This window comes from Lissotriton helveticus, chromosome 7, assembly GCF_964261635.1.
Source record: "Lissotriton helveticus chromosome 7, aLisHel1.1, whole genome shotgun sequence".
Classification (NCBI taxonomy): domain Eukaryota; kingdom Metazoa; phylum Chordata; class Amphibia; order Caudata; family Salamandridae; genus Lissotriton; species Lissotriton helveticus.
Genome location: NC_136068.1, coordinates 929,895,416 through 929,914,147, shown reverse-complemented (window position 1 = coordinate 929,914,147; position 18,732 = coordinate 929,895,416). Strand labels below are relative to the sequence as shown.

The window sequence follows — 18,732 nt, the reverse complement described above, 5'->3', positions numbered from 1 at the left end:
GGGACATGGTGTCACTTTGACACCCTGTAGCACCCCAGTTTTTGCCTTGTGTGCAATGTGACAAACATACATGCCCTTAGGGCATGTCTGTGTGTCACATGGCATAGGTGTACATGTGATTAAATCAAAAAGAGACTAGCTCAAGTTACTTTTAGGGGAGGGGGAAGACTCTGATATGTTTTGTCACGGAGTGTGAACACCCAGCAGGTGTGTTCAAAAAGCCCTCACCCACCAACCTGGTTGGTGGCATGCTTCATCATCGGGCCCACCTAGTGGCACCTAGCGTGCCCCGGGTGTGCTTCAACGCCTGACTACAGCGGAGCTGGTATTTTACTGAGTGTGCGGTGAAGATAGTTAAGGAAGTGATGTTAAAACGGCTGAACGGTGGTCCCAGTACCCGAAGGTAAAATTAGACTTTAATACCTGGGCCTCCGTCAGCGGTTAAAAATAAGGCAAGGGGATGTAAGAGGCGAGTTACGACCTCTCACATCCAATGGGTCAACATGTTTCAGCCAGTGCCTTATGACTAGACTGGCTTTCTTCAGGACCTAAAACAAGTGAGTGCAAATTACCTAGTGGGGGTGTAGGGGAGACTATGTGTCTACACGCCCTAAAGTGTATCTACGTGTGAGAGGGGGATTCCCTTCTCAAGACCACCTGTACACATAACATGGAAGGACAAAACAAAACATACAGGGAGAAGGTAGAGTCATTAGGATGTACAGTTTTACGCACATCTGATGCCGTCACTATAGCGAGTGATGGTGGGCTATAGGCGGCTATGGTGTGATGGTATTGGTGGTACCATCACAGTGGGAATCGCACTGATAACTCGAAAGTGAGGTGTTTTAAGAGACGGAGTAAAACAGGGTGCATTAGTGAAAATGCGGCGCAAGGAGGGATTCTTACGCAAGTTATTTGCTCAGTCTGACCTCAAGGTTGGGAGGTGGCAAAAGGCTTGACCCTGGGGGGACAAACATTTACCATACTGATTAGGGAGACCTGTTAGGAAAGAAAATAGCGCTTACCAGGAGTCGTGATGGTGGTTTCTCATACTCACAGTACTTCTGGGTTGAGCCTGCTCTGGACCTGTAGTGCCTCCTTCGCATACCGGTGGGGAATGAGTGTTTTCCCAGGTCTTAAGTACTCTTGTTAATTGGTCTAATCAAGTGCACCTGTGATGGAGGGCAATGGTGAAAAGACTCACAGGCCTGAGTCATGCTGCCTGGAGTAAGTATGGGCGCCTTAGGTGCGCGCGCGCTGTAACGCCCTGTCGCGCTGGGAGGCATCGTTATGGGCCACTCGGGAAGATTCGCATACAAGCGAAACTCCAATCTAAAAGACCGCCTTGTCAATACCCGTCCCAGACCACCACCGCCATCTGCCACCAACACCCTCCGCAACAGGGTGCACTTGATTAGACCAATTAACAAGAGTACTTAAGACCTGGGAAAACACTCATTCCCCACCGGTATGCGAAGGAGGCACTACAGGTCCAGAGCAGGCTCAACCCAGAAGTACTGTGAGTATGAGAAACCACCATCACGACTCCTGGTAAGCGCTATTTTCTTTCCTAACAGGTCTCCCTAATCAGTATGGTAAATGTTTGTCCCCCCAGGGTCAAGCCTTTTGCCACCTCCCAACCTTGAGGTCAGACTGAGCAAATAACTTGCGTAAGAATCCCTCCTTGCGCCGCATTTTCACTAATGCACCCTGTTTTACTCCGTCTCTTAAAACACCTCACTTTCGAGTTATCAGTGCGATTCCCACTGTGATGGTACCACCAATACCATCACACCATAGCCGCCTATAGCCCACCATCACTCGCTATAGTGACGGCATCAGATGTGCGTAAAACTGTACATCCTAATGACTCTACCTTCTCCCTGTATGTTTTGTTTTGTCCTTCAATGTTATGTGTACAGGTGGTCTTGAGAAGGGAATCCCCCTCTCACACGTAGATACACTTTAGGGCGTGTAGACACATAGTCTCCCCTACACCCCCACTAGGTAATTTGCACTCACTTGTTTTAGGTCCTGAAGAAAGCCAGTCTAGTCATAAGGCACTGGCTGAAACATGTTGACCCATTGGATGTGAGAGGTCGTAACTCGCCTCTTACATCCCCTTGCCTTATTTTTAACCGCTGACGGAGGCCCAGGTATTAAAGTCTAATTTTACCTTCGGGTACTGGGACCACCGTTCAGCCGTTTTAACATCACTTCCTTAACTATCTTCACCGCACACTCAGTAAAATACCAGCTCCGCTGTAGTCAGGCGTTGAAGCACACCCGGGGCACGCTAGGTGCCACTAGGTGGGCCCGATGATGAAGCATGCCACCAACCAGGTTGGTGGGTGAGGGCTTTTTGAACACACCTGCTGGGTGTTCACACTCCGTGACAAAACATATCAGAGTCTTCCCCCTCCCCTAAAAGTAACTTGAGCTAGTCTCTTTTTGATTTAATCATATATTAACCGGGGACATGGACTAGCTTTCTGGTCCTACCTCTCTCTCTTGATTACGCATCATACGGCAGCGCGCAGCTGCGAGAGTCACCCCTACACCATGGCAGAAAACCATGGATTGACATACCATGAAAGCGATGTGGCCGATATACTATCCGACCCATCGTTCCAAGCTGACTTTAACATCTCCAGCACCATCGCACAAACAACTGATTGGGACAGCCTTACGGAAAAGAAGCGCAACAGGATACGCACTATCCTTCACGGGACAATCTTGACACAATACCTCAGAACTAACACTGCACCAAGAGGACTCCTAGTAACTAATGCCCCCAGGATCTTCCTAGATGACGTTACCTTTAGGAAGGACTGGGCCCAGATCGCCTGGCACTGCACCAGGGACTGGATGATCCTTATCATCAAGACTGCAAAACGCCTTTCAGAAGCCTTTCTGATAGAAATCCAAGCAACAGAAAGTCACTTTAAAGCCACAATAACCGCCTACAAAAAGAAATTGGAGGACCAGAATAAAGACATAAACGAATATAAAGAATACTTGACCCAGGCAAAAATAAAGAAATTCGACAAGGATTTGAAGAAATTCAATTACGCCAAAGTCTACCCATACTCAGAGGATGACTACACCCCTCAGAACAAAAACACCAGTATGTCCAACACCTCCGGAGATGACAGCTCCGTGTCCAGCGATTCCAGCACTGGCTCGGCGAGACGTGGAGGACGCGGCAGACGTGGACAGCGTTGGCAGAACAACTGGCAAGGAGGTCAACCTGGACAATTCCACGGTTTCCCACCTAATTACGGCCCGATGCAAAACCCCTACTTTGGATTCCCGCCCATGTACCCTCCTGGACCAATGCCCTTATTTACAGGCCACCAGGGACAACACATTCCTTTTTTAGGACAGGGCAGAAGAACACGGGGCAGAAGAAGAACAAACCCACAACAACCACAAGTACACTGGGGCGGGGAGGAGAACCCAGTCAGCGCGAATACACGCCAGAAGGTGAAAGAGGGCACAGCGGGAACCAGCAAACAATGATTCCTCACAAACAACAAGACTCATTGGTCTTCAACTTGTCTAGTACACCCCTGACCCCCAAAGAACAGTCGGTACTTGAGAAGGGCTTATCATTTGTTCCGACAACAAGACTCGACAAGTTCAAATTACATGTGGAACTGGCGCAATTCTTCCGGAAACTGAAACTAAAGTCGTTTTTCGAGAAACCAATCCCAGAAATAGAACCAGTCCACGACAATCCCAATATCACTGGTCTGCGACCAAAATCCACGTTTGTACCACCTCCCTCTGCCATTCCCCCCGAAATCGTGACGTTTGAACAGGCCGTGTACAACGATATTGAGAGATTAAAACCCACCAACCATTTCAACAACCTATCTTGGGAGGATAGGAGGACTCTACAACGGTTGCAAGACAACCCCCTGATCGTTATCAAACCGGCGGACAAAGGAGGAGGCATTGTCCTCCAAAACAAGCAGGACTATGACACTGAGTGCCGCAGATTACTAAGCGACAACAGGAACTATCGCCGGCTGGCACAAGACCCCACCGACGAACTGAGGACCACGATCCACGCACTGGTCAAAAGGGCGGCGGACGCTGAGCACATATCCAAACAGGAAGCAGATTACCTATGCCCACAGAACACCAGAACCCCATATTTCTATACTGTGCCCAAAGTTCACAAGGGGGTCACTCCCCCCCCTGGAAGACCCATAGTATCAGGGATCAACTCCCTATTGGAACCACTGTCACGCTACTGCGATTTTTTCCTAAACCCCCTGGTACAGGCGACCCCGACATACATCAAGGACACTAAGCATCTCTTACAAGTCCTCAACAACAAGGAATTCAACCCCACCACACAACTGCTGGTGGGTCTAGACGTGGAGAGCCTCTACACCAGCCTCCCACAAGATGCCACTCTCCAAGTACTCCATGACATCCTTATGGCTACTAACTGGGAATACCACACGCCAAGAGCCTTTATACTGTCATGCGCAACCTTGGCACTCAAAGAAAACTTCTTTGAGTACGACGGCACTCTCTACTTACAGACCAACGGGACATCGATGGGCAGTGTCTTCGCTCCAAGCGTGGCGGGACTATACGTCCACCACTTTGAAGAGTGCCATATAACTACAGACACCAACCCCTACATTAACCACATCCTAAGTTGGCGCAGGTATATAGATGATATTCTGATGGTCTGGCAAGGTTCCCACTCCGACCTGGACGAATTCATGACGTGGCTTAACAACAGGGACCCCTACCTCAAGTTCACCAGCACGGCCAGCAACAGCCATCTCCCCTTCCTAGATCTGGATATCAGAGCCAAAGATGGCACTCTGACCACTACCACGTACTACAAACCGACAGCAAGGAACTCATTACTTGACTTTACCAGTTTCCACCCACGCCCCCTCAGAGAGAACCTGCCCTATGGACAGTTCTTGCGTATACGCAGGAACTGCACGAACATCTCTGACTATAAAAAACAGGCCAAGGACTTGACCGACAAGCTGTCACAACGGGGCTATCCAAGACCAATCATCAATAAAACACAAAAAAGAGCAAGAAACCAAAATCGGGAGGCCCTCCTCGAGACTGTCACCAGAGTCCAAGATAACCCACCCATCACCTGTGTTACGACCTATAACACAGCATCGAATGAGGTGTCGAAAATTATAAAAAGACATTGGAAAATCATCACTTCAGGACAGAGGAAATGGGACCTCCCAAGATTCGCATACAAGCGAAACTCCAATCTAAAAGACCGCCTTGTCAATACCCGTCCCAGACCACCACCGCCATCTGCCACCAACACCCTCCGCAACATATGGGGCCTCCCCAATGTCAGCGGGCACTATCCGTGCAATGACTGCAGCGTGTGCCACCTTACCTCCCACACCAAAACCTTGGATCTGGAACCTAACAAGATGTGGACCCAACGTTGCCACACTAACTGCAACTCCCGCAATGTCATCTACTTAATTACATGTAGATGTGGACTCCGATACATTGGGATGACCACACGGAAAATAAAAACCCGCATAACTGAACACCGAAGTACCATCAGATGCAAAAAGAACATAAGCAAGATGACCAACCATTTCATCACCGAAGGTCACACACCAAATGACCTATCATGGACGGTGATAGAGCAGATCACCTCTGGCGCTATGGACAATGACCAGAAACTACTGCAGGCTGAACAACGGTGGATCTACCGCCTTTCCACATCCACCCAGGGATTGAATGACGCTATCCCGTGGAATTCCTTGACCCGCCAGTGATCCCCCATCATCATATGTTTGGGCACAGCATCACTGAAACGACTACGTCCTCTATGCAGTCTTTCCCCTGAAAATTGCTAAAGATTGTCCCCCATTAACTCATAATACACTTGTTGACATGTTTTTTTTTTTTATATGCCCAACATCCATGAAATGGACGAAACGAAATCATTTATAAGCCCCAGGTCCACCCAATGGACGAAATAAAATGAGCCCGGTGAACAATACATCGCGCATGCGCGGGCGATCACCCGGCATACGCCGCACATGCGCAGACCAGCCCGGTCATAATGCGCATGCGCGTACAAGTAACACTACCCTCCAGGGCGTTCCCCTGGGGAGCTTGCACTTGGTCCTATCGCGCATGCGCTAACTATAGACGCGAGCGCCTGGGTGGTTCCCGAGTGGCCCATAACGATGCCTCCCAGCGCGACAGGGCGTTACAGCGCGCGCGCACCTAAGGCGCCCATACTTACTCCAGGCAGCATGACTCAGGCCTGTGAGTCTTTTCACCATTGCCCTCCATCACAGGTGCACTTGATTAGACCAATTAACAAGAGTACTTAAGACCTGGGAAAACACTCATTCCCCACCGGTATGCGAAGGAGGCACTACAGGTCCAGAGCAGGCTCAACCCAGAAGTACTGTGAGTATGAGAAACCACCATCACGACTCCTGGTAAGCGCTATTTTCTTTCCTAACAGGTCTCCCTAATCAGTATGGTAAATGTTTGTCCCCCCAGGGTCAAGCCTTTTGCCACCTCCCAACCTTGAGGTCAGACTGAGCAAATAACTTGCGTAAGAATCCCTCCTTGCGCCGCATTTTCACTAATGCACCCTGTTTTACTCCGTCTCTTAAAACACCTCACTTTCGAGTTATCAGTGCGATTCCCACTGTGATGGTACCACCAATACCATCACACCATAGCCGCCTATAGCCCACCATCACTCGCTATAGTGACGGCATCAGATGTGCGTAAAACTGTACATCCTAATGACTCTACCTTCTCCCTGTATGTTTTGTTTTGTCCTTCCATGTTATGTGTACAGGTGGTCTTGAGAAGGGAATCCCCCTCTCACACGTAGATACACTTTAGGGCGTGTAGACACATAGTCTCCCCTACACCCCCACTAGGTAATTTGCACTCACTTGTTTTAGGTCCTGAAGAAAGCCAGTCTAGTCATAAGGCACTGGCTGAAACATGTTGACCCATTGGATGTGAGAGGTCGTAACTCGCCTCTTACATCCCCTTGCCTTATTTTTAACCGCTGACGGAGGCCCAGGTATTAAAGTCTAATTTTACCTTCGGGTACTGGGACCACCGTTCAGCCGTTTTAACATCACTTCCTTAACTATCTTCACCGCACACTCAGTAAAATACCAGCTCCGCTGTAGTCAGGCGTTGAAGCACACCCGGGGCACGCTAGGTGCCACTAGGTGGGCCCGATGATGAAGCATGCCACCAACCAGGTTGGTGGGTGAGGGCTTTTTGAACACACCTGCTGGGTGTTCACACTCCGTGACAAAACATATCAGAGTCTTCCCCCTCCCCTAAAAGTAACTTGAGCTAGTCTCTTTTTGATTTAATCATATATTAACCGGGGACATGGACTAGCTTTCTGGTCCTACCTCTCTCTCTTGATTACGCATAGGTGTACATGTGCATGTACACTGGAATTCGGTATTTTACCACCCAATAGGATTGGGTGGTAAATACCGACTCCTAAAAGGCCTGTGGCACTCTTAGAGGTGCCAGCTACATCTGGAATTACAGAATCGGTATATTTACCGATTCGGTAATTTACCGAATCTGTAATTTTACCGAATCGGTGAATATACCGATTCTGTAATTTTCAGCCCCCTACATAGCGAAACCCGACCGGTATTAGGGCTCCTACATCTGGCCCTTTATCTTGAACTGATCCAATATGTGTCAATGGAGACATGCGCTGATTAATAACAGCCCAAAATACCGCATTTTGTATAATCTCGGAGTTAGAAGAGCACAGGTTTCAGAGATTTCGCTTTGGTGGTATGCCACAGTATGGACATGGTTTGCCTACCTACTTATCTACCTGCATAACATCATCCAATTTACCAGTGATGGCAACAGATGGACAATCTAGCTCCAGTCTGATTGAAACCTGTAGAATCAGTCTGGAGGTCTGAATCAGTTCAATGTGAACTGCTTGGAACAGCCTGATTTGAGCAGCTTGAAACAATAAATGTTTTTCTCCGGTCCATCTCATTTAAACTCCAGGGTCAAATAACGCATAAGTAGAGTTTTAACTTACCAACAGCTTGTGCCACAAAGGGGTACCAAGCTCCTAGCTGATGAAGCTGTAGTGTCATGTCCTCATCTGAATTTAGTGATAGACATTATGTTCCAGCTGTTTCCCGTTCCAGTCCCGAGGACTCAATTGAATAGTTTCGAATTCATATATTTATTTATTTATATGTTTATTGTGTGGTTTAACTATTTAAATCATAATATAGACCCAAGCCACACTAAAATATTCAAACTTAGAGAGTGAAAGCTCTGCGACAAGGCCAGCACTCGACACCACGACCCTAAAACCATGAACTCCAAAGTAGTTGATTGAGGCATGGGTGGCGCGGCCTGACACTGTCTTGTGATGAGTAGGAGTGAGAGGTGTGGTGGTAAGGATGATGAGGTGATAGGGATGTAAGGTTGGTTATTGTGTATAGCTCTCAATTGGCTGGCTCAGGGAGGCATTGTTGTGATGGCAATCTATACAGAATGATTCCAGTCTTGTTCACATTACCCCAAAACACTTACTGAATGTAAATTGGCTTTTAATGTTTTCCCGTTCTTGTTACATTTTTCCGATTTCAAGATAAAGTCATAGTTTTTTCGTATCTTATTTCCCTCTGTGCCTTGAGTAAACCACTCTCTCACACCTACATCTGATAACTACCTAGGTTTGCCAGCTTAGCTTGGTGTTTCTATATGATGTCGACTAGAGTAGGACAGACAAGTGATGCTGGTGTAGAGTATGCCATGTGAAGAATGCGAAGAATGCCATGTCATTGTCACCACTGACTCATCCAGGTCTTGAATAAATATGATCAGATCACCTCCATCCTGATGAAACTCCATTGGCTCTCTTTGCTGGCTCGGATCATCTTCAAAACCAGCTGCATCATTTCCAAAGGTATCATGACCAGCAACTCTCCTCATCTCGTAGAGAAGCATCTCTGGTTGATATCCACACACCTTCAATCGGTGCACCATAAGATTGCCAAAAAAATGTGTAAAACAAAATAAAACTGTCAGCAGGCCCTTTCCATCAATACACCCAGGATGTGGACTAACAACTCTGTATCTATTAGGACCACCCAAATATGGTTCCAATTTAGGAAAGAGTTGCAATTTAGTAAAGAGGTGAAGACTACCCTCTTCAAAAAACCCTAAATTACAATGTATGAAACATCCTCAATTCGGCTTCATCTGCTCTTACGCAGACAGTCTGTTTAATCTGATCAGGATTAAGAACGGCCAAGGTCAAGAAGCCTTGACCCTCACATAAAGAAGGGAAGCTATCAATGAGTGACAACTGTCTCACTTACTCCGCATAATCCTCCTCTTTACCCATAATCACAAGCACCATTCCAGCACATATCTCTCATTATATCACAGCAATCTCATCCACATCCATGCATGAAAACATTACTTTCTACACGTATGACCACAGAGTATCATGCATGCTAATAAATGCTCAATCAGTGGTGCAAACTATTGCAAACACTATTCCAAAACACCAAATTGTGGTCAAAGTAATCAAAAATAGTTCTCAAATACCCCCTTACACATCCTCAACATACTCATTGCCACATTCTATAGAAACCAGAAATGTAACAAAACCCACAAGCACAGAGAAAGCTGTCAGTCAAACATAAATCACGCAGGTCTTGTTCAGTTCAAGAAGGTCACATACTCATCTTCTTGGAGCCCCTTACTGGTGGTCTCTTCCTCTTATCACCATTTCACTTAACCCCCTTACACTGAGCCAATACATGCTCTTTCCTCTGTTGATGTACTTCTTAAATTGTTAAAACCCTCCACAGCAAAAAGGCTTCCTTTAAATCCCCATGGTTCACCCAGGAACTACGCGAACTTAAGAAAAAGTGCAAAAAGCTCGAGCGACTCTGGAGAAAGGACTGGGCTACTGAAAGCAAAAAGAATATAGGTCTGCCCTGAAGCATTACAAGTCTTGTATAAAAAACACCCAGGCAACCTTCTTCGACGGGAAGATACTAGCTGCTGCCAACTCTGCCAGAGAAACCTATCGCATCGTTCGTCTCCTTACAAAAACCCCAGAACCATCACCCAGACCGGACCCCTCGGGCACGAGATGCAACCAGCTACCTGAGTTCTTCTCAACAAAAATTAATAACATCCTTAAATCCCTCCCCACCACCACCACCTCCCACCTTCCCTCGACCCCTCCTTCTGGCCCAGAGGCCCCACGCCTTGAAGCATTTTCCCAGGTGACCACAGAACTGTTTCTGACCACCCTACAGTCAGTGAAGAGCGGGGCCCCCTCAGACCGAGCCCCTATGAGCAAACTAAAATGGGTCGCCTCCACTGTAGCTCCCCCCTTCACCAACCTTATTAATTCGTCCTTTTCCCTTGGCATTGTGCCGATTGACTGGAAAAAAGCCACAGTCCGGGCACTTCTCAAAAAACCCCACCTCGACCCCACAGACTTGTCTAACTTTAGACCAATCTCTCTCCTCCCGGCCATTAGTAAAGTGGCAGAGAAAATCGTCAACCGCCAACTATCCCTCTTCCTGGAATCCTACAACCTCCTGCGCCACTCCCAGACAGGGTTTAGACCAGGACAGGGAACAGACACCGCACTTCTAGCCGTGGTCGAGGAGGCAAGAACCATCATCGACGCGGGAGGATCAGTGGCAGTGATCCTCCTAAATCTGAGTGCCGCCTTCAACACGGTGGACCATGCCATCCTTATCCACCGTCTCAGCATGGCAGGAATCTCCGGCACCGCCCTGTTCTGGATCAAATCCTTCCTGGAAGGCAGAACCTTTCAGGTGGCTGACGGCACAGTTAACTCAAGCGCTCTTCCTCTTCAGTGTGGGGTCCCCCAGGGCTCCTCCCTGAGCCCACACTTTTTAACGTATACATGTCTCCTCTTGAAGACATTGTAACTCCATTCGGCATAAAAACAGTTATGTACGCCGATGATACCCAGCTGGTAGTCTCCATAAACCAGTCGACCAAAAGTCTGGACAACTTGTCAGCATGCCTCCAGGACATCTTTCAATGGATGTGCGAATCGCGCCTGAAACTAAATGGAGACAAATCCGAGATTCTTCTCCTAGGGAACCCACGCAGACTCCCCCCATCCCTCTCCTGGCCACCCTGCATGGGATCACCCCCCACCCCCAAGTCCGAAGTCAAAAGCCTAGGTATCTGGGTAGACCAAGACCTAAACTTTAAAGTCCAGGCCAGAAAAACCGCCGGCACATGCTTCGGCCTTATTAAGACAGCGCGAAAAATCCTCCACTTGATCCCCTTTCAATCCAGGAAACTGCTCTTTCAGGGGTTAGTTAATTCCAGACTGGACTACGGAAATGTCCTTTATGTAGGGGCTCCCGCATCGGTCATCAATAGACTACAATGCGCCCAAAACGCCGCCGCCAGACTCCTGGCCGGGACCAAATCTAGCTGCTCTGCCAAACCAGCCCTCAGATCCCTACACTGGCTCCCGATTAGGGAAAGGATCACCTTTAAGACCCTCTGCATAGCACACAAAATACTACAAGACAGAGGCCTGCTGATTCTGAGATCTCTCGTCAAACCTCATCACTCGAACAGACAACTCAGATCAGACTCCCTCTCCCTGTCCAGCGTCCCCTGAATAAGAAAGGCCCGCTCTGGGGAGCGACTGTTTTCATACAACGCTCCAAAGCTGTGGAACTCCCTCCCACTTTCCATCCGAAGTGAACACAATTTACTAACCTTTCGAAGGCTATTAAAAACGTGTCTCTTTCCATAACTTCTTTCTATCACTCCCCCCCTGAAAGCTTCAGGTTGGCTGTTAGCGCTGAGACGCCCTAGGGTAGCTATGCGCTTTACAAATCCGTATTCAAATTCAAATTCACATCCATTCTGCATACCAGCGCTTGGATGAAAAATGGTGTAATGTAGTGGAGGTTGAATCTAGCGTTGTGCAACCTTGATCTTGTGGAGGATACGTGAAGAAGATTGGGAATCTGTGATTATAACTAGAGATGACTGATTTCTTGATATTGGCATGTTATAAATAAGCAATTGTATGTCTGGAGACTGGAAATGTACTGGCAGAATGTAAATGTACTGTTCATTTTTAAGAAGTACATCAACAAAGAATAGAGGCCTGATCAAGCGGCAAGACACTGCAAACCATGTTTTGGCTCACTTATTAATATTTCAACTATAATTGATCGGGTCTATTTATTGGGTTGGCTCATCTACTGATATTTCAGTTGATAAAGTGAATGGGTCTATCCATTTGTGTTCCAAATGGACAATTACGATTTGTTCATCTGTATTATTTTGACTCTAACTGCATGAAATGAGATGAACCTGTTCTTGGACTTCAAATGTTCACCAGACATATTTAAAACAAGTTTTTATTCTGTGTATAGGATGTGTATAATAAAGGAATGATGTATCAAATTTGAAGAGATTTTCTTTTCTATTATCTTTTTTTGTGTTTTTTCTTCTAATAGTCATAAGTGGTATTTAGTATCTGTGAATCTGCTCCCCTTTTGTTATGGATTTGTTAACATGTAGGTCAGAAAAGTTACTGGACTCAAAGGGTCTTAAAGCTAAGTGCAGGGTCGAAAATTAATTTACCCTTGATTTATTGAATGGTTCATATACAGGCTATGCCATCATTTGTTCAATTGTGAAGAAGCTCTCTAGTGAAGATTAGCTTTGTCACTATCAGAAGAACCATTAATGCTTATTAGGAGAAGACATCTTCACCGATTCCCAAAAGAATAGTAAGATCCTGCTCTCGTGAAAAAGCACACCTGGAACTTAGGTCATCTTCCCGAAAAAAAAAAAAGCAGACAATCAATTCCTACCATTTCTGGTGAACATCTTAGATTTGGCCATTATCACCTAACTTCTTTAGACAATAAATAATAATGCTTCAGACCAATGGAATCCGAAGTCACAGTAGTGCAGGGAAAGCCACTCTCGAAGTGAATCGTGAAGAACTTCTGAACTCCTATTAAGGTGAATCATATGTACTCGACACCAAGTGTTACTCGACAGCTCGAGCACTTCTTAACTAAAGAACAGAGTCCAGCTGCTCCAAATGTGTTCCCTTAAATAAACAATTCACCATCACCTAGGGTGTGCCCCAAGAAATCTTCAACCTTTTTTGGGGAAGACTATTCTAACAACTAAATGACTGTGCAAAGTCTGTGGGTTTAAGCATTAACTCCATCCAACCTGAGCTTCAAGACCCACATGAAACACAAAACACAAAATAAGAACAAAGTGACACCAGTTGACCTTATCAAGTTAATCCTTTCCTTTCCAAATGCAGAATATTATTTTATTTATTATGTTATTTATTTATAGACTTGTATATAGAGCGAAGAAGACACTTTCGGGTATCAGAGCGCTGTACAACAGTTTACAGATATGGATAAAAACCAAGATAGGTCGTTTTAAAACAAAGGATCACAACCAGGTTTCATTGAAATGATAGAGAGTGGCATTCAGAACAGCTGTAAGGCACTTGTTCTATCCCATTTCAATGGAAATAAAGTTTTTCTGGTGGGCAAGCCATTTACTCACCTGATATTACTAAACATGTTCCACATGCAGCTGATTATCTCAATAAAGCCTTCTGAAAATATGAATTACTCAAAGGCTCACCTCCATTGGCTCTCTCTGCCCGCACATCACTTTCAAGACTTGCTGCATCATGAACAAGGCTATCAATATAAACACCCAACAGCAACTGGCAATCAAGTTCAAGATCTACAGAGGAACATGTGCAACAAGCTGCAGTAGCATAGTCAGACTGGAAGAGAGAAAACTCAAGAACGAAAATATGTAATGCCAAGATCTCTCCTTCTACGTATCTTGAGTACAGAATGACATCTGATTACAAATCTGGCAGCCTATAGTTCTTCCTGCATGAGGCATTCACAACTCACATCCACCAACAACACATCATAACTGTATCATATTCCCACTGTTGAAAACTAGAAAACTACTGGTCCTTTAATATATTATTTCAAGGTAAACAAAGAGAGTTTTAATGGTCTCCTACTACTCACCCAGTCGCGAAGAAACTTAGAATTATTTGTTTTTTATATATTGTGCAATTGGTGAAGAAAGATACATATTTTTCTATAACCACTTACAAGGTAAACAAAAAGTCTATTTTTATATTAACTGATAAACTGACATATGTACATATGGCCCTTTCTTTTACTGTTGAACTTGACAAGCTTGTTGCACTGTGGCACACATTCTTCAAACACAATGTTAACAAATAATTCATTCAAATACACACTTCTCACCTCCTCAAACTTTGTCTCACTCTTAGAAACATTTTGGAGGTTTGATTAACTGGGGGAATTCTGCATCTCTCCGAAACACAGCTTATCACCTAAAATGCATGCCATAATTAAGTGAGGAAAGTCACCACACACTCCTGTGAAATCACTTCGGCGGTGAAGTGAAGGAAAACCCTAAAGTAAATACGGAGACCTCAGTTATGGGTGCTCTGGAATAATTATTGCCCTAGCCCGGGATACCTATTAAAAGGGTCTCAGTAATTTCGGGGGCAGAGGCATAATGGTTATTTACAATTTTAGGCTAGAATAAATGGTAAAGAAACTTTCTTGAATAGAGCTGTATGCATTCAGTAAGATTTATGGCATAATATTGTTAAGATAACTATGGAGATTGCTGCATTTGCTACAGAGATATGTGTTCAATCTCTTCTCATAGGTTTGAATATTCATTCAATAGCTTAGGTGTTTAATGTTTCTCCTGCAGAGTGTAATTTGTATAACATCTGGGAAGAGCCACTAATGCAGATTGAAATGTGTACAAATGTGTACAAAGAAGTGGGAAAGCACAATTTTACATTTGCAAAATCCACGCACTTATTAGCAAAATAAGAGTGACATTATTTAATAATATGAACAAACTAATCATATAATATGTAGTTGGGGACAGCATATAACTATTATGAGGAACACCAGAGTTGACATCCTATTTAGCTTTAAAGTTAACCTAATTTCTCTTGCCATCTTGAATGTCGACTTTTATATGTTCAAGGCTGCGAGGCCTGCCTATTTCATTCTTGTTTATTTTGTATGTGTTTGTCCATTGCAGATGCTGTTTTCCCAGACGCCTATTGCTAGCTAGTGAATAGGTTATTGTTATGCATTAGACAATAACGACGAGTCTCTCATCAAACGCAGAAGATGCCAGGATGGCAGGAGCAACTTGTGGGAAGTGCTGACCGTATCTGTAACAATTCAAGGACATTGCCAGACATGTACTACTGTGCTGCCCTGAGAAACAGGAGAGTTTCCTGCACCCAGAGTCAGAAGTATTATTATTGGTTCACAAGAGCGAGAACAAGCTGTAATGTTGCAATCTAATGCCTTGTTGAGATATATCACATAAAAACAGTGTGTGTTCCTTAGATTAGGGAGGGGATGCTTGGTGACAGTACTACAAAGATCCTTCTCACCTCTGCTGAGCTCCACTTCCTGAGTGAAAAGGCGTAATGTCAAAGCATTCATATTCTCTCGTCAGAGACCTTGGTTTTCTGAGGCTGACACCTTAATCTACCTGTCTGACCAAAAGCACTTAATCAACCCTTAGCTGCTTAATTTACATTAGGGATTTCCGTTTATGGAACACACTTGTTGCACATCTTGTATTATTTGTGTGATCTTTATTAATGTTCTATTTTTCCTTATCTTGATAATATTGCCCCCTGGACATTTTAAACTTGCAATAATGGTGCTTAAGATCCGAATACTTAATTAGATACTACTAAATTTGTTAATAAAACCTCATAAATTCACAACAATTCTCTTTACTATTTCTTTTGGAGTCTAATTGGTTTTCACTCTTTATGGAAATTAAGGTAAATGATTGCTCCTAAGACTCTCTCCACGTCAACTAAGAAAAGGCCATATGACCAGTGGTAGTGTTTGTCTGATGATTACACCAGATATTTGAGATTTATTAATCCCTGCTTCTTCACAAACAAGAGTCCATGTAATTTGTAAAAGGAGCGGTTTGCAAGTACACAGTAACACAGCTAACATAACATTGTCTTGAACTGAAGGAAGTGTCTTCTATCACCAGTCAGGCTCCCCGGCTGATTGTGCCCCGGCCCGCATTCTGAGAGAGCTCTTCATCAATTGCCCTGATCCCCCTCTTTCCCTTCTCAACGCCTCTATTTCTCAAGGTCTAGTTCCTAAATCTTTCAAATCGGCCATAGTTCTTCCCATTTAAATAAAGCCTGGCTTAGATCCTTCCCTTCTGTCTAATTTTAGACCTATTTCCCTTCTCCATTATCTAGGGAAGATCTTGGAGAGTCATATTACAACTAGCCTCTCCACTTTCATTGAGGACAACCATCTTCTGGCCTCCCACCAAGCGGGATTCCGCCCGGTCCACTCGACTGAGTCAGTGATCCTGTCCGTCCCAGACGAGCTAAAGAGCAAGACTGATTCCAACTTACCCCAGGCCTTGGTGCTCCTTGATTTGTCCGCTGCGTTTGACACGGTCGATCATTCCATCCTTCTCGGCCGTGTCAGCGCAGCGGGCGTTCGGGGCACTGCCCTCTCTTGGCTCGCCTCTTTTCTCAAAGGGCAGACTTAGGCGGTCCATCTTTCAGGCTTTTCCGCCTCTACCCGCCTGGTTCCTTGTGGGGTCCCCCAAGGCTCTTCCCTGTTCCCCCTTCTTTTTAATCTTTATATCCTCCCCCTCATTCTTTCCCTTTTAGATATGGGGGTCTCCGTGTATAATTATGCGGATGACCTCCAGCTTGTATTTGATCTTTCCTCCCCCTCTGACTCCCTGCCGAAATTTCACTCTACTCTTGTTTTAATTTCCGAGTGGATGAACCATAACCACCTCAAACTTAATCCGGACAAGACGGAGTTGGTCCTGACAGGCGCTACCACCACCCCTTGGTCCGCCGCCTTTTGGCCTTCCATCTTCGGCACCCCTCCAGTACCGGCGGCCTCAGTAAAGACCTTGGGAATTAAAGTCAGTCAGGACCTCTCCATGCATGCCCAGATTAGTTCAGTTGTCTCCTCCTGTTTTTTATCCCTCCGGATCATTCGGAAAGTCTCCTGTTTTTTTTCTCCTGATGCCCTTAAACTTATTATTCTGGCCATGATTCTCTCCCGTCTTGATTACGGGAATAGCCTCTACGTGGGCATTCCGGCCTACGAACTTCGTCGTCTTCAGGCTATCCAGAATCAGGCCGCCCACCTCATTCACCACCTTCCCAAGTTCCACCACATCACTCCTTTTTTGAAAGCCCTCCACTGGCTCCCCATTTGCCAGAGATCCCTTTTCAAGATGGGATGTCTGGCCTTCATGGCCCGTGCCCGTACTGCTCCGGTCTTCATTAATTCCCTCATCAGTCCCTATACCCCCAGCCGTACCCTCAACTCCTCTAATCAGGCTCTTCTTAATATCCCTCGCTTTCGCAGGTCCAAAACTGGAGGCACTAGATTCTCCGTACTAGCCCCTCGCTTCTGGAACAGTCTTCTGCTGGTCATTAGATCCATTCCAGTCTACTCACAATTTCGCAAGGCGCTCAAGACTTTCCTGTTCTCCCAAGCGTACTCCTGTTGATTTCATCCTGGCGGACTTCTGTGTTTCTCAGTCTAAACTCTAGCGCCAGGAAGCCGCTTGGTCACAGTGCGCTCTATCAAGAACTTTTAACTTCAACTTCAACTTCACATGTCACCTCCATGTTTCTGAAACCTGACTCCTTGTGTTTTCTCTCTCAAAAACAGTATTGTTTGGAACCAACAGCTCTCTGCATGGTTTCTAATGATCAGTCTTTTTCTATTTCTTCTGCAAGTCAAGGGTCGTTCTAGAAACTGCTGTCCAGCAGCACAGAATGAAATGATATAACACAAGGGATTTATCCCCCAAAGATTACACCAAATCCATTAATAGCACCAGCTTCTCACAGTCCAAAGTATGTTCTATGAAAGTCCGCATTGAAACAAAATTCAAACACAACCACTGGATGAAAAATAGAAGTGCATCAACAACACTGGTATAGTGGGAAAATAGCAAGGACGTCTGCCAGTAGAATGTCAAACATTAAATATCCCTTCTTGTCTAGTGTCTCTTGTGTGTGTATTACTGTGCAATTGCATTGGTGGAAGTTCCTTTGCAGAGCCAGGACAAACAACACGCTGAGCAACACAGCCAACGGTAGACCATCCTAAGAACACCAGATTTTTTGTACCTTTAACGAGACATGGTCACGGAAAATGCAATGCACATTTGATCTTGAGAAAATTCACATTAGCAAAACATGCAAAAAGAGAGACTGCAGGGAATGCTTTTCCCAATTTCCAAAATTATGAATGAGTAAAAAATAAATGCACTAATACTGAAGGTCACATGTGGCATGGCTAAATCGAAGAACTTCTTGCTCTAGATTGTTCTAAATCTAGTATGCATTGTGCCTCTTTTATACATTGCATATCATTGAATGGCAATCAGATATTTAACTTTGTGAAAAGGAAGAAAAGTATGACAGCACAAGGGGTTTTAAACTGATAGGGTTGCTTATAATTTGTATTAATATTACTATCTGAATAGAACAAACTAGACTCTAAAACACAAAACCTGTAGCTTTCATTAAACTAA

The 18,732-nt window shown here is 45.2% G+C and overlaps 1 protein-coding gene across 1 annotated transcript in view; it reads right to left on the bottom strand.

Moving 5' to 3' along the window:
* LOC144767141 (protocadherin gamma-A10-like) overlaps positions 1-18,732 on the bottom strand; it is a 458,767-nt gene that overhangs the window by 326,896 nt on the left and 113,139 nt on the right. The gene's annotated exons all lie outside the window — the stretch shown is intronic.